Source organism: Neofelis nebulosa, chromosome X (genome assembly GCF_028018385.1).
Source record: "Neofelis nebulosa isolate mNeoNeb1 chromosome X, mNeoNeb1.pri, whole genome shotgun sequence".
NCBI lineage: Eukaryota > Metazoa > Chordata > Mammalia > Carnivora > Felidae > Neofelis > Neofelis nebulosa.
Window position 1 is genome coordinate 57,556,287 of NC_080800.1, and position 24,908 is coordinate 57,581,194.

Here is a 24,908-nt window from a genome sequence, read left to right on the forward strand (position 1 = left end):
CTGTCTTATCAAACCATAGGTAACCATTCTCCTCCTATGTTATCCATTGGTATGCCAGTAATTATTATTAATGTGATCCACAGCAGGTCTTACAAAGACTTATCAAGCATGTTTCCAATAAGATAAGGAAGGAACTATATATCACTATTGTTTTATTTTGCACATTTTTGTTCATTGGTCATTCAAGACTTCAAGTTAAGCATGGTAGAACTAAAGAATACATTTAGTGCTGTTGCCTCTCCAAGCCCCACTAAAATGACAATAAATGGATTTTGAAAAGACATCAAGTTAAAAGACCAAGAGAATAGTGGAGCACAGAGCCCAAATGTCCATCGACTGATGAATGGATGAAAATTTTATATATATATATATATATATATATATATATATATATATATATATACTGTGAAATACTACTTGGTGATGAAAAAAATGAAATCTTGCCATTTGCAACAATGTGGATGAAACTAAGTGTATTGTGCTAAGTGAAATAAGTCAGTCGAGAAAGACATATATCACATGATTTCACTCATATGTGGACTTTGAGAAACTTAACAGATGAACATAGGAGAAGGGAAGGAAAAATAGGTAAAAACAGAGAGGGAAGCCAACCATAAGAGACCCTTAAAAAGAAAAAACTGAGGGTTGATGCGGTTGGAGAAAATGGGTGATGGACATTAAAGAGGGAACTTTTTGGGATGAGCACTGGGTGTTATATGTAAGAGATGAATCACTGGGCTCTACTCCTGAAGCCAAAACTACACTATATGTTATTTACCTTGAATGTAAATTAAAAAAAGAGAGAGAGAATAGGACAGGAGAGAGACAACCACAACAAAATGTTAGAAGCTGGCAAGCAGATGAAGAGGAGCAGAGAAAAAGGAAACCCAAGATGGCGGTGGGGGAAGCCCAGAAGCAGACAAATTTGTTCCATAAAACCCCAGAAGTGTTCAGGAATTGAAGCTCACCAGATACCTCTGGAAGTGGGGGTATATTTGGACTGAAAACAAGTGGATTGGTTGAAAGTATGTATAAGAAAAATTAGATTTCTGAGTTTCTTCTTCAATACTGGAAGAATATCAGAGGTTTACTCCCAAGAGAGACTTGATATGGATATGCCAAGCTCATCTGAAGACAAGAATGCACCACCTGAACAGAATAAGGTGATAATCACAAACTGAACAGAGAGGACTCCTGCATCATCTTCCCTCACTTGGTTCCAAAAATACTGGCAACCATGACACTATCATCTCTCATCCCCTACAAGAGATTAGAGGTGTTTCCTCTGGGGAATATGAAATTTGGATATTCCCTAAAAATCTCAAAGACCTAACTCTACTGGGATTAGTTGAAAATCCCTATACTCTGTACACAGAGTTCCAATAAACTTTTTAGTTTCTCACTCCTAAAAATGAGCTCACATCCAAGGATCACCAGACACCTGAGGAAAGACTTTAATGTGGAAAAGAGAGACAGAAACAAACAGAAAAAATATTTCAGAGAAAATAGATACAACACAGGGAGCTGAAAAATACTAAACACAAACACCAAACATCTCAGTGGCTTGCAACAACAAAGGGCAACATTTTGCTCATGTCGTATATTACCTCAACATTGACTAAAGTTTTGCTCTGTGTTGTCCTCACTCCAGGATTAAAGCTGAAGAAGCAGCTGCTATCTGGTGTATCATCAGGCTCATAGCAGACAGAATACCAAGATGTTAGAATCACACAGTGACTCTCAAAGCTCCTGCTCATAAGTGGGACATGTCACTTCCACTCACATTGCATTGACCCAAATAAGTGACATGTCCAAACCTGATGTCAATAGTGCAGGAAGTGTAATTCTACTGCATAAATAGGCCCAACAGGCAGGGGTAGGAAATATTTTGGCAATACCAGAATCTATCAGAATCCATGAAAGAAAAATAAGAGGCAAAGAAAAAAAGGAAAGTTTATAATTTACCAACATGGAAACATGAATAAAACATTATATAAATGTTTAGGGAGATAAAGTTGACAGCAATTAGACAAAAAGACAATTAAATGGAAAATAGAGAAAATTGGGACACTCAAAGAGGCCTAAAATCTGAATAAAAGGAGTACCAGAAAGAAAAAAAAAACAGAGACAAGAGAAAATGAGAAACTATCAGTGAATGGAAGGATATAAGTTTCTAAATTGAGAAGGCACATCAAGTATCCAACACAATCCATGTAAAAAGACCAACAACAAGGCACATCTTTGTGAAATTTTGGTATATTTGGTAAAGAGATCTTAAAAGGTTCCAGAAAGAAAAAAAATAGGTGCAAAGTCTCAAGAATCAGAACAGTATCAAACTCCCTCAACCACGCACTGAAAGCTGGAAGATAATGGATTAATGTCATCAAAATTTTAAGGAAAACGATTTCTAACTTAGAATTCTATACTCGAACTATCGATCAAGTATGAGGATAAAACAAAGACATGTTCAGACTAACAAGTTGTCAAAACATATATTTTGCATACATCCCTTCCCATGAATCTACTGTAGGATGTGAGCCAGAGATAGGAAGAGTAAACGGAGGCAGCTCTAGAACGTAAGAAACAGAGAAGCTGATATAAGAGGAAAGTGGAGGTGATCCTTCAAATGGAGGTAAGAGGGAAGTCCCTGAGCAACAGGCAGCCAAGCAGCAATCCCAGTGCCCAAGCGGACCAGTTGTAATAATAGATCATGGAAGGTTCCAGGAAAGGTGCTTCCAAGAAAAAGATGTTTGAACAGATTGAGATGAGATTTACTCTTCTGGCAGAATGCCAATGAATTAGCTATAGGTACACAGAAAACCAATCAAACATACACAAAAATTGAGACAATTCTTAATTGTGAGGAACACAAAAATTATTCAAGAAAGGACATGTAATCATAGGACACCTCAGGCTTCACAGTTATATTGATGTCAGCACTGAATATTGATGTACTGATCAGGACAATGGGGAAGAAGGGAAATCTTTGCTTATAGTCAGGTGGAAGGGAAGAGAGTGACATCCTTGTCTTCTAGAATGGGAAGTCAATAGATAATATCTAAACCTGAAAAATCAAGACATATCAGTATGTCATGTAGAAATATAGAGAAAAATATCAGAAAAAAATTTTTTCAGTTAAAAAGGCTAAAAACATTTACCTCTAAATGCTGGGAATTGGGTATAGAAAGTACTAGGGCACTAATCTTTTTGTTTGTTTTTTTAATACACTTGAGCATTCAAGTAAAACAGAATTTGCTTAAGTCTGGTTTTGTTATAAACTTTCCAAACTATATACATTGATAAAATTCTTTTTATATTTTATTTTCCTAATTAACTGTGAGGCTAAATACCTTTAACATGTTTATTTGCCATATTTGTAGTTCCTCTTCTATAAATTTCCTGATCACATCCTTTGCCTAGTTTTCTTCTGGGTGGTTTGCCTTTTTAAACCCTCATTTCTAGAAATTCATTGTAAATTATAGATTCAAACATTAATTCATTTGACAAATATTTATTGAGCACCTATTATATGCCAGGGACCATGCTGAGTCCTAGGGATATAGCAAGCAATAAGACAGGATGAGTCCTTGATCTTACAGAGCACATATCCTAGTAGGGTAAGACAGAGAACAAGTGAACAAATACACAGACATGCTGCTTTCTGGTAAGAGTAAGTGCTCTGAGGAAAATGGAAGAGGGTGACAAGATGGGTTGTGAAAGGTGGGGTGTGGCTTCTTTGGATTGGTCAGTCTGAGAAGGCCTGTCTGAGGAAATGAAATTTGAGTCATTAAGGCCTCATGAAGATTCAGGGACACATGTAGCATTTCAGACACCAGGAATTGCCAACTGTAGATGTCCTATCAGAAAAGGAGAGGAAAGGAAAGAAAAAAGAGAAAGAGAAATAGAAAGAGAAAGAAGGAGAAAGAGAAGGAGAAGAGAAAGAAAAAAAAGAGGGGTGATAAATAGAAGGAAAACCACCATGGATAAAGGTTGACAATCATTTCTCACAATCTGTCACTTGTGTTTAACTTTGTTAATGGTAGCTCTCGTTATACAGATTGGTTTCACAATTTTGATGCCAGCAAATGTAACAATGTTTTCATTTTGCTTTTTGTGGTTTCTTTAAAAGAATATTTTTAATCCTTATAGCAATATAATAATTGATATTATATTTATGATATCAATACTATAACCATAATTTTTAATATTTTATGAAAGTCTTGTATTTTACATTTTATGCTTTTAATCTGTCTGTAATCTAATTTTTAAGTGGTGTGAAGAAAATATCTATTGTTTTTCCTAAATAGCCAATTGCCTGAATCCCATTTATTGAATAGACCATTCTTTTCCTATTGATTCGAAAGTCCACCTTCATTAAATACGAGATTACCTCATACCCGTGGATGTGTTTCTAGTCTCTGTTCAGTGGCTTTGTTCTGTATCTGTATTCCTGTGCTAGGTCTGATTATTAGGCCAGTAATCCTGCCTCAGGCCAAGTTGTCTATTCAGGGCCTTTGTCTATGCTGATTGGTCTGAGTTTATGCCACACCCATTGTTATCTATTTTGAGTAAAGGCTTTTGCACACACTTTCCATTCTGAAGAATGTATAAAATATTTTGATAATGGTATAGCAAGTCCCCCTTTTCATTGTTCTTTCCTTTCAAAATTGTCTTAGCTACCCTTGTATATTTTCTCTCACACATGAATTTTCTAATCAATTTTTCAAGTTCTGTGGAAACTCCTGCTGGGAATTTGACTGTGATTGGATGAAATTTATCGAAGAACTTGGGAAAAATTGATATCTTTACAATATTGATTTCCGCATCCAGGAACATGTATGTTTCACCATTTATTTAGATCTCTTTAAATGTACTTTAATAAAATTTTATAGTCTTATTTTTATATGTCTGGCATGCTTCTTGTTTGTTTTTTTGTACACATTTTATAGTTTTGTTGCATTTGTGAAAGGAACCCATTTATCTATTTTATTTCTAATTGCTCTTTGCCAGTTTCTATTGATTTCTTTTTTAAATAAACTTCATTTTAGAACAGCCTTACATTTATAGAAAAATTCTAAGGCTAATACATAGTTTCTATATACCCCACACCTCATTTCCCCTATTTTTAAACAATTTACATGACTATGGTACATTTGTCACAATTAATGAACCAATATCAATAATTACCTGAAGTCCATAGTTTATTCATAATTTCTTAATTTTTCCCTAATGTCCTTTTCCTGTTCCAGGAACCCATTCAGGATACCATACTACATTTAGTTCTCATGTCTCCTTGGTTCCTCTTGGCTGTGACAGTTTCTCAGACTTATTTGATGAGTTGGGCAGTTTTGAGGAGTACTGGTCAGATATTTTGTAGAATGTCCATCAATTGTGATTTATTTAATGTTTTTCTCATGATTAGACAGACTGGGGTTATAGGTTTAGGGGAGGAAGCCCACAAAGATTAAGTGCCATTTTCATCCAACATATAAAAGGAACAATCAACAAGACTTAACACTGTTGATATTAACTGTGATCATCTGGCTGAGGTGTGTTTATCAGGTTTCTCTGCTGTAAACTTACTTTCCCCTCTTTCCATACTGTATCCTCGGGGAGGAATGACTATAGGCAATCTACACTTAAAGAGTGGAAAGTTATGCTTCACTTTCTTGAGGGAAGAGAATTTACATAAAATATTTGGAATTCTTGTGCACAGATTTGTCTCTTCTCCATTTATTAATTTATTCAGTCATTATTTCTATCAGTATGAACTTATGGATATTTATTTTATACTTTGAGCTATAATCCAATACTACTATGTATTGTTGCCCCAATTTCTACTTTAGCCATTGAGTGTTCTTTCACTTGGTTCCTGTGCTCCTTTTTTTTAACATCCCCCCACAGTATGTGGGTTTTGGGATGTATGTGTGTGTGTGTGTGTTTATTTTTAGAACTCTACCTTTTTATATCGACCTAATTAACATACAGTGTTATATTACCTTCAGGTTTACAATATAATGATTTGACAATTCTATACATTTCTCATTGCGCATCATGATAAGTGTACTCTTGAAGCCCTTTATCTATTTCAACCATCCCCTCACCACTTCCCTTCTGGCAACCACCAGTTTGTTCTCTGTATTTATGAGTCTGGGTTTTGTTCTGTTTTTTTGTCTCTTTGTTTCTTTGTTTTGTTTCTAAAATTCTACATATGAGTGAAATCGTATGTTATTTGTCCTTCTCTGACTTATTTCACTTAGCATTGTACCCTCTAGGTCCATCCGTGTTGTTGCAAATGGCAAGGTTTTATTCTTTTATATGGCTCAGTAATATTATACATATATATATGTATATATATAATAAGGAATAACATATATATGTATATATATACATATATATAAAGAAGATATATATCACATCTTCCTTATCTTTTTTTTTTTTTTGAGTGCTTCCTCTATTTCTGATACAGATGTTTCAGGTTTATCTTGTATAATTCCTGCCCCAGCCCTAAATCAGCTTCTTTGGGGATCCCTAGTTTCTTTCATTGGAAGATGGTATTAAAAACCAAGATATGGGCCCTAGGTATGCTCATTGCTACCAGTGTGTCCTTGCTTCTAGGCACTCTCAGCTAACAGAAAAATGAAATACCTGTGTGTAGACTAATCCATGTATATATACACCTATAAATAGTTCTATATGTAACCTTCTAGATCTACATATCAAGCAAAACATGAATTCACACTGATGTCTTGAACTCTAATCCATTACCACAATAGCGTCTTCCTCTTACGTATCTGTAAACTCTCACTTCAACAGTGAGAAATTTGGCTACCACTACCATCCATTCACTTAGTTTTTTGATTGCAGTATACATGTATAGTGGTATCAGAATTGTTAACTCATACTATGTAGGAAACAACTTTATCAACTAGAGTATGGTGCATATGTAGAGTTTCTTTTACATTTAGAATTACAGACTATGCTGATTTCCAGTTACTGTGGTCAATAACTTTTCCCTTCACTGTCCTTCAGTGAGATGGTCTCATGCATTTGTAATACAGTGAGATTATTATTATTTTGTTACATTCTGCATTCCATTCTGGGATCCCCAATCTCCTAAATGATTTTTTAATTGTATACACTAAAGTTCTCTCTTTGTAGTGTACAGTTCTATGGCTTTAGAAAAATGCATTTATGTATCCACCACTACATATTATAGAAATATTTTTACCACCTTACAAATCCCCTCTGTTTTACCTATTCAACTCTTGCCCTCTCCTTTTGAGCCCCCAGTAGCTACTGATCTTTTTACTCTAAGATTGTTGCCATAGCTTTGCCTTTTCCAGAATGTCACATAATTCAAATCATTTAGAATGTAGCCTTTATAGACTGGCTCCTTTCACTTAGCAATATGCATTTAAGTTTTATCCATGCCTTTCTGTGGCTTCATAGCTCAGTTCTTTTTAGCACTAAATAATATATCATTGTCTGGATGCACCACAGTTTATTTGTCCATTCACTTATTGAAAAACATCTTTGTTGCTTCCAGTTTGAGACAATTATTAATAAAGCTGATATAATATAATATATATATAATATATATAGACCTCCTTTAATGAGTGGGTGTGTTCATATCTTTAATCCATTTTTTATTTAAAAAAAATTTAGGTTTTTATTTAAATTCCAGTTAGTTAACATACAGTGTAATATTAGTTTCAGGCATACAATATAGCGATTCAACACTTCAATACATCACCCAGTGGTCATCACAGCAAGTGCACTCCTTAATCCCCATCACCTATTTAACCCATCCTCCCACCCATTTCCCCTCTGGATTAGAGCAGAAATAAATGATATAGAAACTTAAAAAAACAATAGAACAGATCAATGAAACCAGGAGCTGGTTCGTTAAAAAAAAAATCATAAAATGGATAAATCAAAGGATCTAAACACATAAAATCACAAATGAGAGAGGAGAAATAACAACCAACACCACAGAAATACAATTATAATAGAATATTATGAAAAACTACATGCCAACAAATTGGACAACTTGGAAGAAATGGGTAAATTCCTAGAAACATATCACCTACCACAACTGAAACAGGAAGAAGTAGAACACTTGAACAGACTGACAACCAGCAAAGAAACTGAATCAGCAATCAAAAGTCTCCCAACAAACCCAAGTCCACAACTGGATGACTTCACAGGTGAATTCTACCAAACATTTAAAGAAGCTTTAATACCTATTCTTCTCAAGCGATTCCAAAAAATAGGGAAGGAAATTTTCCAAATTCATTCTATGAGGCCAGCATTACCCTGATACCAAAACCAGACTCCACTAAAAAAGAGAACAGGCCAATATCCCTGATGAATATGGATGCAAAATTTCTCAGTAAAATACTTGCAAACCAAATCCAATAATACATTTAAAAAAATCACTCACCATGATCACGTGGGATTTATTCCTGGGTTGCAAATGAATCAACATGATATACCACATTAATAAAAGAAAGGATAAGAACCATATATGATCATTTCAATAGATGCAGGAAAAGCCTTTGACAAAATAAAACATCCATTCATTATTTTAAAAAAACCCTCAGCAAAGTAGCTTTAGAGGGAACATACCTCAACATAATAAAGGTCATCTATGAAAAACCCACAGCTAACATGATCCTCAATGGGGAAAAACTGAGAGCTTTTCCTCTATGGTCAGGAACAAGACACGATGTCCACTCTCACCACTTTTACTCAACATAGTATTGGAAGTCTTAGCCACAGAAATCAGACAATACAAAGAAATAAAAGGCATCCAAATCAGCAAAGATTCTCATTGTTTACAGATGACATGATAGTATATATAGAAAACCTGAAAGACTCCATCAAAAAACTGCTAGAACTAACAACACGAATTCAATAGTCACTGGATACAAAACCAACATACAGAAATCTGTTGGATTTCTATACACCAATAATGAAGCAGCAGAAAGAGAAATTAATGAATCAATCTCATTTACCACTGCACCAAAAATAACAAAATACTTAGGAATAAACTTGGCCAAGGAGATGAAAGACCTGTAACTCTGAAAACTTATAAAACACTGATGAAAGAAATTGAAGATGACACAAGGGAATGGAAAGACAATCCATGCTCATGGATTGGAAGAAAGATGTGTTAAAGTGTCTATACTACCCAATGCACAATCTTTTACCCATTTTTAATTGCTTTGTTTCCTTATTTTTTTTTGTTTTGTATAAGGTATTTTCTTTTTGTTTTAAATGTTTATTTATTTATTTATTTATTTATATGAAATTTATTGTCCAATTGGTTTCCATACAACACCTGGTGCTCATCCCAACAGGTGCCCTCCTCAATGCCCATCACCCACTTTCCCCTCCCTCATACCCCCCATTGTTTCCTTCTTTTGCATGTTGTGTTCTTAGTGTAATTTGGCTATAAGTCTTTTATTAGATACACGTTTTGCAAATATTTTCTCCCAATCTGTGACTTACCTTTTGATTTTTCTAATGGTGTCTTTCAGAGTACATGTTTTTAATTTTAATAATATATAATATGTTAAGTTTTTCTTTCATGGGTTGTGCTTTTGGTATTGTATGTAAAAACTCACCACAAACTGAAGGGTCACCTAGACTTTCTCCTTTTTTCTTCTAGAAGTTTTGTAATTTTGTGTTTTACATTTAGGTCTATGGCCCATTTTATTTTTTTATTTTTATTTTTTTAATTTAATTTATTTTTATTTTTTTAATATGAAATTTATTGTCAAATTGGTTTCCATACAACACCCAGTGCTCATCCCAAAAGGTGCCCTCCTCAATACCCAACACCCACCCTCCCCTCCCTCCCCCCATCAACCCTCAGTTTGTTCTCAGTTTTTAAGAGTCTGTTATGTTTTGGCTCCCTCCCTCTCTAACCTTTTTTTTTTCTTTCCCCTTTCCCATGGTTTTCTGTTAAGTTTCTCAGAATCCACATAAGAGTGAAACCATATGGTATCTGTCTTTCTCTGTGACTTATTTCACTTAGGATAACACTGTCCAGTTCCATCCATGTTGCTACAAAAGGCCATATTTCATTCTTTCTCATTGCCACATAGTATTCCATTGTGTATATAAACCAAAATTTCTTTATCCATTTGTCAGTTGATGGACATTTAGGGTCTTTCCCTAATTTGGCTATTGTTGGGAGTGCTGCTATAAACATTGGGGTACAAGTGTCCCTATGCATCAGCACTCCTGTATCCCTTGGGTAAATTCCTAGCAGTGTTATTGCTGGCTCATTGGGTAGATCTATTTTTAATTTTTTGAGGAACCTCCACACTGTTTTCCAGAGTAGCTGCACCAATTTGCATTCCCACCAACAGTGCAAGAGGGTTCCCGTTTCTCCATATCCTTTCCAGCATCTATAGTCTCCTGATTTGTTCATTTTAGCCACACTGACTGGCATGAGGTGGTATCTCAGTGTGGTTTTGATTTGTATTTCCCTGATGAGGAGCGACCTTGAGCATCTTTTCATGTGCCTGCTGGCCATCTGGATGTCTTCTTTAGAGAAGTGTCTATTCATGTTTTCTGCCCATTTCTTCACTAGATTATTTGCTTTTCAGGTGTGGAGTTTGGTGAGTTCTTTATAGATTTTGGATACTAGCCCTTTGTCCGATATGTCATTTGCAAATATCTTTTCCCATTCCGTTGGTTGCCTTTTAGTTTTGTTGTTTCCTTTGCAGGGCAGAAACTTTTTATCTTCATGAGGTCCCAATAGTTCATTTTTGCTTTTAATTCCCTTGCCTTTAGGGATGTGTCAAGTAAGAAATTGCTGCAGCTGAGGGGTCTATGACCCATTTTAAATTAATTTTTGGTGAAAGGTGTAAGGTCTGTGTTTAGGTTTTTTGTTGCCATTGTTGCTGTTTGTCTCTTTTGTTTTGTTTTCCTTTTGATTATGGGTACCCAATTGTTCCAACACCATTTATTGAATTTGCCTTTGCTCCTTTGTCAAAGATCAACTGACTTTATTTGTGTGAGTCTATTTCCCAGCTTATTCTGTTCTATTCATCTATGTGTGTTCTTTCACTAATACCACACTGTCTTGATTACTACAGCTTTATAGTAAGTCTTGAAATCTGGCTGTGTGAATCCTCCAACTTTGTTCTTTCTCAATATTGTGTTGATGATTGTAGGTTTTTGCTTTTCCATATAAACTTTAGAATCAGCTTGTCAATACCAAACTCCTTGCTGGAAATTTGATAAGATTGTGTTAAATCTATAGGTCAAATTGGGAAGAAGTGACATTTTAACAGTGTTGAGTCTTCCAATCAATGAACACAGAGTATCTGCACATTTCATTTAGATCCTCTTTGATTTCATTCATCCCTTTTGTAGTTTTTCACATACAGATTCTGTACTAAGCATTTCATTTTTCAGTGTTATGGTACATAGTATTTTTTACTTCAAATTCCAATTGTTTCTTGCTGGTATATAGGAAACCAACTGACATTTGTATATTAACTTTATATTTTACAACTTTACTATACTCACCTATTAGTTATAGGAGGTTTTTCTTGTTGATTCTTTGGGAGTTTTTACATAGACAATCATGTCATCTGTGAACGAAGACAATTTTATTTCTTCTTTCTCAACCTCTATATGTCTTATTTCTTTTCATGTGTTATTGCACTAGTTAGGTCTTCCAGTATGATGTTGAATAAGAGTGGTGAGAAAGAACATGTTTGCCTTGTTCCCAATCTTAAAGGGAAAGCATCAATTTTCTCACCATAAAATATGATGCTAGCCGTGGGTATTTGTAGATGTGCTTTATGAAGTTAAGGAAGTTCAGCTCCATTCTTGTTTTATAGACAGTTGTTATGAATGGGTGTTGAATTTTATCAAAAAAATTTCTGCATCAATTGATATGATCATGTGTGTTTTCTTCTTTAGTTTTTTGATGTGTAGATGGATTGCATTGATTTTTGAATTTTGAAACAGCTTTCCATAAATCCCATTCAGTAATGTGTATAATCCCTTAAAGGAATATATAGAAATATATATATATATATATATATATATATATACACATATATATAAATTATATAAATACATATTATTGGATTCAGTTTACTAATATTTAGGATTTTTGCCTCTGTGTTCATAAGATATATTGCTCTGTAGATTCTTTTTATAATATGTTTATGTGGTTTGGGCCTTAGGCAATGCTGGCCTCATAGAATGAGCATAGAATTTCTGCTTCTATTTTCTGGAGGAGATTATAAAGAATTTGTATAATTTATTTCTTAAATGTTTTATAGAACTCACCAGTGAAACCATTTAGACTTGGTGTTTTCTCTTTTGGAATTTTATTAATTACAGATTCAATTTTCTTTAATAGCTATAGGGCTATTCGGTTTAAGTATTTATCCTTGTGTAAATGTTGGTAGTTTGTATTTTTCAAGAAATTGGTCCATTTAATCAATGTTATAAAATTTGTAAACATAAAGTTATTCATAATATTTCTTTATTATGCTTTTAATGTCCAGGATATCAGTAGTCATGGCTTCTCTTTCATTTCTAATATTTGTAATTTTGTGTCTTCTCTCTTTTTTTCATATTAGCCAGGCTACAGATTTATCAATTTTATTGGTATGTTTAAAGAACCAGTTTTAGGTGCTGTCAATTTTCTCTATTGTTTTCTTTTTTTCAATTAAATTGATTTTTGCTCTAATTTTTATTGTTTCCTTTTTTTTAAATTTCTTTAGGCTTAAATTGCTCTTCTTTTTCTAGTGTCATGTGGTGGAAGCCTAGATTGTAGATTTTATTTTATTTATTTTTTAATGTTTGTTTATTTTTGAGAAAGAGGGAGACAGTGTGTGAGCAGGGGAGGGGCAGAAAGAGAAGGAGACATAAAATCTGAAGCAGACTCCAGGCTCTGAGCTTTCAGCACAAAGCCGGACCCAGGGCTCAAACCCATGAACTGTGAGATCATGACCTGAGCCGAAGTCAGATGCTTAACCAACTGAGCCACCCAGACACCCCTAGATTATAGATTTTAGGTTTTTCTTCCTTTCTAATATATGCATTCAATGCTATACAGTTACCTCCAATCACTGATTTTGCTGGATGCCACAAATTTTGATAAGCTGTATTTTTATTTTGATTTAGTCTTAATTTTTAAAAGTCTCCCTGAAAACTTCTTCTTTGACCCATGTGCGTTATTTAGAAATGTGTTGTTTAATCTCCAAATATTTGAGACTTGTCTGTTGATGTTTAATCTTGATGTTTTATCTGTTTGGTAAAGCTGAATTTTTACTTGTTTTAATAAGTTTTCAGTTTCTTCTCTAAGATATTCTAGGTAGAAAATAATATCATCTGCAAATAATGAACATTTATATCTTGTCTTCCAATATTTATACTTGTTAACTTATATATATATATATATTTTTACCATAATACATTGGCAGGATCTTCAGTACAATGTTGAATAAAGAATGGGAATGATAGGCACCTGTGTCTTATTCTTGACTTTGATAGGGAAGACTCCTAATAATTCACCACTGTGTTTGATGTTTGCTGTAAATTTCTGGTTTCTTTCAGCTTTCTGGGACTTTTGTTTTGTTTTAATGAGAAATGGGTATTCAATCTCATGTTTTTTAAGAAGCATCTATTAAAATGGTTGTATAATTATTACCTTTTAATATGACAGTATAGTGAATTACTTGATACATTTTTCTGATGTTGATCAGCATAGTGAGATAGGTTTAAATCCCATTCTTCCTCCACATACTAGCTTTGGATTTATAAATCTTTACCCTCCTCAGTTTTCTAAACAATAGAAGCTACCTCATGAGAACATTCTGCGCGCGCGTGTGTGTGTGTGTGCACACGCATATGTGTGTGTATGTCTAGAAACTAGAACAGATTCTAGTACATAATAAGCACTAAATACTTTTTAAAAGTATTATTTTCTTGGAGGCAAATTCACATGGTTATGATTCATTTAATATACTGTTAGATTTTGTTTGCTAAATATTTATTTATGGCTTTTTCTTTGGTGTGATTAGCTTGTCATATTTTTTACACATTCTGTTTTTGTTCCCCTTTGGTAACAGGGTTAAACTAACTTCCCAGAGTGAGTTGGATAGCTGTTCATCTTTTTCTACACTCAGAAACAGTTTGTATAATAAAATCATCCAAGGCAGTTGCCTATATTTGTATTAGTTATACAATGCTGTATAACGAATTATCCCAACACGTAGTGGCTTAAAACAAGAGGTATTTGTTATCTCTCCATTTCTGTAGATTAAGAAACCAGGCATGGCTTAGTTGAATACCTCTGGCTTAGGGTCTCTAACAACCTGCATTCAAAGTGCTGACTGGGGCTGCACTTACCTCAAAGCTCAACTGGGAGAGGATCCACTTCCAAGCTCACTCATGTGGCTATTGGAAGGATTCAGTTCCTTGTGGGTTGTTGCATTAAGAACCTCAGTTCCTCACTAGATGTTGGCCAGAGGACTCAGTTCCTTGCCATGTGAACCTCCCCATAGAGCAGCTCAAGACGTAGCAATTTGCTTCATCAAGGCCAGTAAAAGGGAACCAGAAAATGCCAGCAAGATGAAAGTAACCTAATCTTTTTGTTATCTGATCTTGGAAGGGACACCCCATTGCGTTGGCCACATTCTGTTCACTAGAAGCAAGTCACAAGGTCCAACCCACACTGAAGGATGGGGGGTTAACCAAAGATTTGAATACAAGGAGGTAGGTATTATTGTGGGACACTTTAGAAGCTATCTATCACAACTTTTATAGGTAGATCTTCGACTACCCTTCCAATTCCTACTCTGGCTATCAGTCTGACCAGTTTTATACTACTTCTTACATGAAGTAAGTAATCTGGGTAATTTATAATTTCTTAACAAGTAATTTCATCTAGGTTTTCAAATTTATTTGTGAAATAAAGCAATCTTCTCTAGAACTAAAATTCATTCTTATTATTATTTATGTCTTCTCTCTCTTTTTCTTTATCAGAAAGAACATTTGTCTATTTCATTGGTCACTTCAAAGAACCAGTTTTTCATTTATTGTTCAACTTAAAAATTTTTTTTCATTGATTTCTGCTTTTATCTAAATCAATTCCTTCCTTTTACTTTCATTTAGCTCATTTGTTTTTTCCTAACTCTTAAGAGCTTAATTTATTTACCTTCAATATTTCTGTTTTTTAATAAATGCATTTAAGACCATGCATTTTCCTCTGAGTACTACTTTGGCTACACCTCAGTGGTTTTGATATATAGAGATCTTATTGTTTTTTATCTTGCATTTTTTGGTAATTTCTGTCATTTTTGATCTGATTTTGTCTTTCACCAGAAGTGTGTTTTCCCCTCTTATTTCCAAAGTCATAGATTTCAAACTATTATTTTGTTGTTAAATGTAATTTTACTGCCCCTGTGGTTAATAGGTGACTCAACATGATTTTTATTATTTGAAATTTGTTGAGATTTCTCTTGTGACTTAATACATCATCCATTTTTATAAGACTTCAATGGCATTTGAAAAGTGTGTGTGTTTTCTGTTTGTTAATACAAATATACATATGTTCAAGTTTGCTAATTGTATTATTTAAATTCTGTCTATTCTTATTTAGCTAGTTGGTTAGTAAGTTAGTGCTTGATGTGATAATTCCTGTGGAAGGTATGTTTTTACACTACAATTATGAATTTGCTGATATATATTTTATTTTTTGTTTTTTAAAACAGACTTTATTTATTTTTAAGAGAGAAAGACAGAGTGAGCAGGGGAGAGGCAGAGAGAGGGGGAGAGAGAGAATGCCAAGTAGACTCCGCACTGTCAGCACAAAGCCCCACACGGGGCCTGAACCCACCAACCATGAGATCATAACCTGAGCCCCTGGGGCACCTGGGTGGCTCAGTCGGTTGAGCATCTGACTTCAGCTCAGGTCATATCTCACAGTTCGTGAGTTCGAGCCCCACATTGGGCTCTGTGCTGACAGCTCAGAGCCTGGAGCCTGCTTCAGATTCTGTGTCTCCCTCTCTCTATGCTCCTCCCCTGTTCACATCCTGTCTCTCTCTAAAGAATAAACAAAATTTTAAAAAATAATAACCTGAGCCAAAATCAAGAATCGGATGCTCAACCCACTGAGCTGATCTCTATTTTAAACCTATATTGTAAAGGCTCTCAGTTATATCTTTGTGGTGGCTTGTATCTATTATCAATGAAATAAATACTTTTATCTTTTTTATGCTTTTTGCTTTGATTTCTGTTTCATGTGACATTAATATTGCCATACATGTATTCTTTTCATTGGCACCTGAGTATATTTTTAATCATTCTATTTTCAACCTTTTGGTGCTATTTTGTTTTACAAATGTGTCTTGTAAGTGGTTTAAAAAGTATACATCTTGGGGCACCTGGATGGCTCAGTCAGTTAAGCATCCAGCTTTGGCTCAATTCATGATCTTCATGGTTCATGAGTTCCAGCCCCGCATTGGGCTCTCTGCTGTAAGCACACAGCCCACTTCAGATCCTCTGCCCCCCTCTCTTTGTGCCCCTCCTCTGCTTGTGTTCTCTCTGTCAAGAATAAATAAATATATATTTTTTTAATTTTTAAAAATTATACATCTTATTTCTAAGCTTCTAAAGTTTACCTGCACAATATTAATGCACATTCTAAAACATATAAATTCTCTGTCAACATTTAGCAATAATCAGTATCTCTGTTCTCCCTCCAAACAAAGCAAGAAACTTAGAATGCATTTTCTTACCTCTGTTCCCTCTTTGCCATCCCCTGCCCATGCTGCCACCCCAGTCACTTCTTGCACTGAGATCTTCTCTTACAGATTTACTGATTTATTTGTTCATTTCTTGCTGTATTCCACTTCTTGTATTCAAATTCATTGTTTGAATTCATTAGCATAACATATTTATTACTGGTTATTTCACAGAGGATTTGTGACTTATATACTTTCTGAGTGCTTGAATGTCTTATTTTATCCTCTTCATGGTCTCTTTCTGTTGGTCATTAGGTGTATTCCTGAATGGTAATAAATTTTTTAAAATATATAGTATTTCTAGAGATTTGAGATATGAGAAATCTATTAAGGATACTCGGTCCACCATTTTACTCTACCCATACCTATTTATTAATCTAGATCTCACTAATATCTGTGGGCCAGGACTGGGAAAACCACCTTCTACCATCCTTTTCTTTTTTCCCCTGCCCTCACCAGGCAGATTGGTCATTTATCAGGACACTGATTGGGCCATCAATCAGGTCAAGTCACTATGCATCACATATTGGTTCTCTTTTTCTCTCTCACCCATGTGGTTCAAGCCATGTGCTAGCTTAGGGACAGCTTTTAGTCAGCCATTACTCTTCTTTGTCTCTTTCTTTCATGAAGTCAGTAGAAGTGAGTTAAGATCCATTCTGGTTTGGCCTTGCAGTTGGAAGGGATCCCTTAGGACTCTAGGCTAGGCTGTACAAGTCAGCCTGGTGGCCTGGTATACCTGAGCTCATATTGAGATTTGAGGCTCAAACCCAGCTAACAGCAAAGTGCTATTCTGCTCTCCTTTGTTATTGTTCTATGTGAATGTATCTCTCCTACCTGGTGGGAAGAGCTGTTTTTGGTCTGGGGCAATATTTTTGTATTCCCAGGTACTTTGGCCTCAATAGAACACTATTGTTCTAGCACAGATTGCACTAGATTTCCAACAATAGCTTCATGGTAACATTATTCTTGCAGTTCTACTTCATTAACAATATCAAGAGTAAAACTGAATATACCTTCAAAGAAGAAGACATGGGTGTCAATTTCAGTGTGCCACAGCCACAAGGCTATGGTGTAAGTTTATAAAGGCTATGGACTACAAAGCTCTAGGGTGCTCCTTTCTCACCATAGACTATGTGAATGGCCACCACCCGCCCCCCCCCCACCTCCGGAGTAGTGCACCACAACACTATGAGGTGTCCTTGCCAACCCTGCCCCAGCTGCCTATAAGGGTGTTTGCCAACCTTTTTGCCTTTAGCAAATGATCCTTTAAATGCCTGCTATCCTAACATTCCAAGTCTTGTCATGGTGCCTTATCCCATTCTCTTTGGATTAGATCTGTCAGCTCTTTGACACCTTCCTGGGTTAAACTTGAGGCTTAGACAGTGAATATGGCCCAGATTATATAGATGGGAAATGGAAGTGTTCTTAGCCAGGTCTATGTGACTCCAAAGCCTATACTCTGTCTACTGCAGACAAAGGGCTGGAGGAATGCAACTGGAAAAATGGCTGAGGTTTTATACAAGCCCATGAAGGCATGGTTATCCCAGACTCATTTATTCATTCATCACATTTTCCCTAAGTCTATACTGGGCAATCACCTAAGGTCTTTCCCAACTCTATTATTTGGTGATACAAGATATCTCCAATCTCCCCTACATTAGTGAGTCCCCTTTTGGTTGCAAATGGCAGGAATCTAACTCAAACTGGTCTAAGCCAAAAGAGGATCTTGTTAATTCACATAAATGAAAAGGTACAAGGGTGGTCTGGTCAGTCAGTGCTAGATCCCAGGCTCAAATGAGGGCCTATCCATGTCTTAGATGCCCATTTATCTTTGTAAGCATCATTCTCAGGCAGATTCTTCTCACAGAGCTCCTGAAACTCTAGGCTTATGTCTTCTGGCTGATCAAACCCCAATGTCTCTTCCTTTATACTTTCATCAAAAGTTTCAGGGAGCATTTGTATTGGCCCAGCTGTGGTCACATAACTCTATATAAACCAGTTTCTCTGTCCAGTGGGATGGACTGTTCTGAGTAGCCAGGAATAGGTCATCTGTTAACACTTGAAGCTGACTGACATGAATTCACAGTGTGGGAGGGGTGGTTTCCCAAGAATATTTGGAGTACTGTTATTAGAAGAGAAGGAATGAATGCTGAGCAGATTAAAACAATGGCCTCCTGCATTTCTCATTTTACAGATGAGAAAATTGAGATCCAGAGAAAGATAGGGACTAGCCCATAATTACGTAGTTCTTCAAACAATATTAAATGACTTCTGCAGGCCAGGCATTATGAGAAGCTGCTTCTTGCTTCTGTCCCAGCATCAAAAATGCTAAGACATCACTGGTGACAATTTTGAAGCTTTAAAGGTCAAGGGAACTTGTAGGTCTGAAAGGGTTGCAAATGTGTGCTCTGAAAAAATACTATGGGATGGAAATCAAGACACCTGGATCCTAGCCCTAGCACTGCCATGAACTTGCTGAGTGAATACAGGCAAGCCCACTCCTCATTCTAGTCCTCAGTTTCCCCATCTGTAAGCTGAGAGGGATGGATTGAATGGTCAAAAAACATATGGTCAGAAAAAAATGATGCTTTTGTTCTTGGGGAGGGAGGGAGAGAAGGAAAAAGACTGAAGGGGAGTTCTTCCTCTCTATCTGGAACCATGAGAAATTTCTGCAGTGGGGACATCTAACCTGACTTTCATTCGAGTTGAAACATCTGATGTTTCTGATAGTAATAACTTGCCCTAAATGGGGCAGTGGGGAGAAAGACTCCCTGAAAAGAACATCAAAAAGCCCCCTCTGTTCATTCTCTTGAAGTGCAACCTCTGGTAGGCAGAGGTATGAGCAGTAGGATCCAGGGAAGTGGGTGTTCCTGAGAAGCTGGGGTCAGAGGAATCCATCCATCCACTATGGCTGCATGACAAGCTTTTGGCACCTCCTTCTCCCTTCAGTGTGCCCTGTCCTGTCCTGCTATGACTGTTGGTTGGCTTCAGGCTGGGCCAGGAAGAGTGGAAGGCAAGTTGAGAGCCAAACAATGGGTGGTACATGAGGTGCCACCTGAGATGTCAGGCACATGCCCTGGCAGATCAGAGAAAGGAAGTGGTGTGAACACATGGGTGTGCTGGAGGGGGGGTGTTGGTAGACAATACCTATGATGACTTTTACTAGGTGTGCTGGTCCCTGCCTATATATCTCCTACTCCACCCCCTAACTGGTTCCATCTCCGCTTCATTGGGAAGTCTCCTTGGCTGCCACCCCATCCTCTCCTGCTGCAACACAAATGTCTCATCTTAACCCTCTCTCTGTCACAAAGTAAGCTGTAGCCCAGAGAGATCTGGTTAGTGGGATCACTCATTCTTTAAGAGATGCAGCTAAAATTTCTCAGCTCTTTTACTATTGGCCAAATGCACTGTATGTTAAACAATGAATGTGGAAGTCCTGCTTTGCATCTGACTTTGTCCCTTCATACTATATTTATTCTCCTCTGGAGCTATCAAACTGCTGGTCACCAGGCACTACATCAATAGTGTCTGGAGTCAGTGCATAAGTGGCACCCTTTCTCCCCCCACCCCCCACTCCTGCTTTCCAGGTTTACCATCTCGCCCTCAGCCTGTTTTCCTGCCTTAATGATCCTTCTTGTGATGGGGTGATGAGTGGGCACTGGAGAGCCCATGCTGACCAACTAGCCCAGAACAGGCAGCCCTCCAATTACCCACAATGCTCAGGCGGGGAGCAGGCAGGGGGTGGGGAGAGAGGCTTTCTTCCCCCTTTAAATATATATATTTAAGCAAGGAAACAGATTTCACTTTCAATCTTCTTTCCAAGAGATTGTTATAAACAAAAGCAGGTCTGGGGCAGGAGGAGGAGGGGGAAGAGAGGAAAATGATTTGGGAGATTAAGGAGGCAGCCACGACAGCGTCCCTTTTTAAACCTCAATAAGGTTGTTTTTCTTGGTCGTTTTTTTCCTCCTTCTCTCTCCAGCCAGCATTACTTAAAAGGAACATTATGTTATCACAAATCAGATTTCCAAACATCATCTCCAGGTCACTGTGAATAGCTCAGCAATTTGGCTACAGATTCCTGAAGAAAGCATCACCTTTAACTTCAATCTCAGGAGGGAGCTGCCCCCCATTGCAAATGCTGGGGAAGCCCTCCCAGCTGAGAGAAGAGAGAGAAAGGGCTTGGGGATCTGATTTGCACCCTTGTGCCTTCAGGGAGGAGAGTGTGGCTGGGAGCACTACTCATCACTATGCCACCCCACCTCCATATGTCTTAAGGGAGAAGTTGGCGGTCTCTCTGCCCCTTGGAGGATATCCTTGGCTTTGCTGGGTGGGGGCTGGACCTAGTTGGGGCAATGTGGGTTTCATTTTCCCTCTGCCATAAACTTGGGGCTTATTGATGCCACGGAGCTGCCAGGGGAGATTAAAGTCAAAGTTGGTGCCCTAGTTCCAATGCATGGTGAGAGACCACAAGTATTCCAGCTGTGACAGTGTGAGCAAGGGTGAGATAAGGGTGAGGTTGAGGGTATGGGGCAGCTGAAGGGTTTCTGGAAGAGTGATGCAACCCCCCAGTCTATTCTCTCTGGCCAAGTATGAGACTACCGTTTGCCCTCAACCCGATTCTCCCTTCTGAGTATTGGGCAAGAATTGAGGAGGAGAAGAAAGAAAAGGCAGGCTAGGAAGTGTCTGAAGTGTGTAGACCTGGGTTGGAACTGTAGTAGGAAGGATTTGGGATAGACACAAAGGATTTCCAACAATGAAGACTTAGAACCAGTGGAGCAAATTTTCTCACAAAGAATTGGGATGAACCAGTGAACTATAAAGAGTTGGTGATCTTGGCATCTAACCAAATGGAAGCAGCTGAGTGACAACAACTGGGATTGGGGTCCCTGAATGTTCTGTAAGTATTCCACTGCTATAGCACTGAGCCAAGCACAAAAGGTTAAATTCCAGGTCCTCAAGCCAGGACATTTTTTCAAGGATCCTACCTCCACTAACATTTGTGTACTTCCCAATAGCCCTGGGGGGCAAGAATTGGGACCTCCATTTTATGGATGGAAGAAAAAGTTCAAAGAGGAAGTGACTCAGAAAGACCACACAAGAAGTGAGCTGAGGAGTTGGAACTAGACCTTCAATCTCCTGGCCTTCAGCCCTGAGCTCTTTGCTTTGCTCTTGCCATTATGAGTGGACCTTTGCAGGCCAGTCCTTGCTCCAGCAACTTCCTAAATGAAGCAAATGACAACGCAGGCCCAGGAGTAGGCTCTGGGCTTTGGATGGGGTAGACGTAGTGGGATAGTCCAAAGGACAAAGGATGGCCCTGATAATGTAGAACCCACAGAAAGACCTCCACAGGCAAGGGCAGAACTCAGTGAGAGAGCTCACAGAGAAGCCTGCCCGACACTACAAGGAGAGCCATGTATGAAGCTGAGATGCCAGAAATGGCTGTAAACAGAGGAACATCCCAGGGGTTGGGGGCCCAGTTGGAGAGAACCTCCTTCAATGGTACTCTGAGAGTCAGAGAGGCCAGTCTACCTGACCCAGGTAGCAAGGTCCTTGGGACTCTCATAGTCACTTCATGACTTTGCTGTGAGAAGAGCCAAGTGGACAGAGTCAACCTAGGAGTCACAGCTGGCCAAGAGTTCCTTCCCTGAAGCAATTGCAGTTCCATGGTGGCCCGGGGGCCACATCCAGTGTAGGGCAAGGATAAGCAGCTCACATCTTCCATGGACCCAGCCTTTGCACATCATTATCCCATCAACTCCTACCAGTGGTCCTGTGAGGTGATTTGGCTCTCCATTTAATGACGAGAAACTGGGGCTTTACTTGTCAAGTAAAATGAGCTTGCCCAGGACTCATCAATAATACAGCACGAAGGCTGGATTTGAACTTAACTGTCTCATTAAGATCTGTGCTCTTTCTGCTAAACTGTGACCTCCAGAGTGCAGTCTGTGACCCCTCAGGGGTCAGGGTGGAAGGTGCCTGGTGGCAAAGGCCACCAGGAAACCCTCCATTTGGAGGTCTCTGGATCTTTGATGCTCCAGGTTCCTCAGTCTAAGGGCCCTCAGATTGTCTGACTGCAGGAAACAGGCCTGGGGCCCTGGACAAGACAAAGATCAGTAGCTTGAGGGGCTGGGGCTCTAGGTGGGGACAGCCCCATGACAGCCTCCCAATCTTTAGATTCCTCCCTCTTTTTAAGTTCCATAGCTCTGCCTCCAGAACTCTTAGACTCGGCATCAGAGAAAAGCTCTGTCCCAGGAGAGGGGCACTGAGGGGGCATTTTGCTCTGCTCTTCATGCCACTAATTTCTGGGCACCTGGCCTGGCTGCCTTTCTGCCACTGTCCTTTGGAAGAGAGTTGGAGTTAGCCTTGGGTAGACTGATGTTCAACCCACCACCCCCATAATGAGGCCACTTAGCTATCAGCACTGAGCATGCAGAGGCCTCTCCCTTACTTGCTTTATTTATCTTGGCCCAAAGACAATGAAGCCCGGATCTGAGGGGAGGATGGAGAGGCCATTTCCAATATTTCCTCCTGGCCTCCCCATGCCCCTAAGATGCCCCTTAGTACCCTGGAGGAGAGGGCAGAGGTCAATAGTCTGAAAACAATGGCTTTAGGCAGGGGTTGGAGGGTGGGGAGGGAGGACTTAGAATCCACAAGCCCCATCGTGGGCTTGTAGGTAATGTATACCACCCCCAGAGTTGGACTGTGAGAATTGGCAGGGAAGGCTAAGGACCCAGACCTCGGACTCTCAGCTGAACCCACCCCAGGCCCAGCCTCAGCCAGCTCTGGGTAGGACAAAGGAAGGGGCTTGGCCTCCCTTTCAGGGCCAGGACTGCACAGCCATGCAAAACTGCCAGCCCTGGGAACCAGTCTGGAGAATTCTCTTTGTAGGCCAATAGAAGGAAGGGACTTGTGGGCTCAGCAGGGGCTCCAGAAAGCTCCAGACTAGCACTTCAAGAGTCCATTTGCCTTAGCAGAGTGACCCCACCATGGAGCCCCCAGCCATCTCCTTCTCTGGCTTGTTTGCACTGCTGGAATCCCTGTCTCCATTTGTCATGTCCCCCACCACACCCAGCGTTGTCCTTCAGCCAAGCCACACACAAGGAACTGCTTTCATCTCCTTCCTCTGCTGGGCCTGCCTTTTCCCAAGAGCTCAGGGACTTCACTCCTCTGAATTCCCTCCAATTTGTCTCCATCACCCCCATGTTTAGGGTTGTTCAGCTGCACAGTGACTTCCAGAGGAGAGGCGGGAGACTTGGGGGCTTCAGTGGGCTGTCCTGCTCCCTGGACCCTGCTAACCGAGGACATTTCCAGTGTCTCTCAGTCCCTGTCTTCCCTTCTGGGCTCTAAAGGGGCCTGAGGTAGTGTAGGGCTGGGGTGTTGCTCAGTTCAGTCAGCAAATGCCTCTGAGCAACTCTAGTATGAGAAACCAAAGGTGTCTGACTTGGTTCCTGCCCATGAAAGTCTGGCAGACCAGTAAAGGAGGTCATATTACTAATAACAGCAATAATAACAGTGTGACAGCACTTACTCTGTGGCAGGCACTTTCCTGAGCACCAAACACAGATTAATCATTTCCTCCTCATGAGGGACCTATGAAGCAGTAAGTATATCTACCTCCACTTTACACATAAAGAAACTGAGGCTTGAAGAAGTTACATAAATTGTCCTGGGAGCTGAGGAGTGTCAGAGCTGGTGTTCTGTCCCTAGGGAAGCTGACTACAGGGTCTGTGCTACTAAATGATATACTTAACCTGGCCAGAAAGCTTAGCAAAATTTTAGAGGACAGCCTGGCATTTCCAACAGGGTGGCTCCAGAAAGGCTTTCTGGAGGAAGTAGCATTTTCAAAGAGCTTTTCAGGGAACTTTAACAGGCAGATAGGTTGGAGGCATTCCAGGTGAAGGCAATATTAGAAGCAAAGAACAGGGAGTAGGACATTCTAAGGTTCCAAGAAGGCAAGGGACTCAGCATGGCAAGGACTGAGGGTAAATGGAAGGCTTGGGAGGCAAGGCTGGGAAGGCATTGGGTCCTCCAGATGAACAGCTTCAAGAAGGAGCAGAACCTGATCTGAACTTGGTTTGAAATATCACTAATGTTTCAGGGAGAGGCTACTGTCATTGT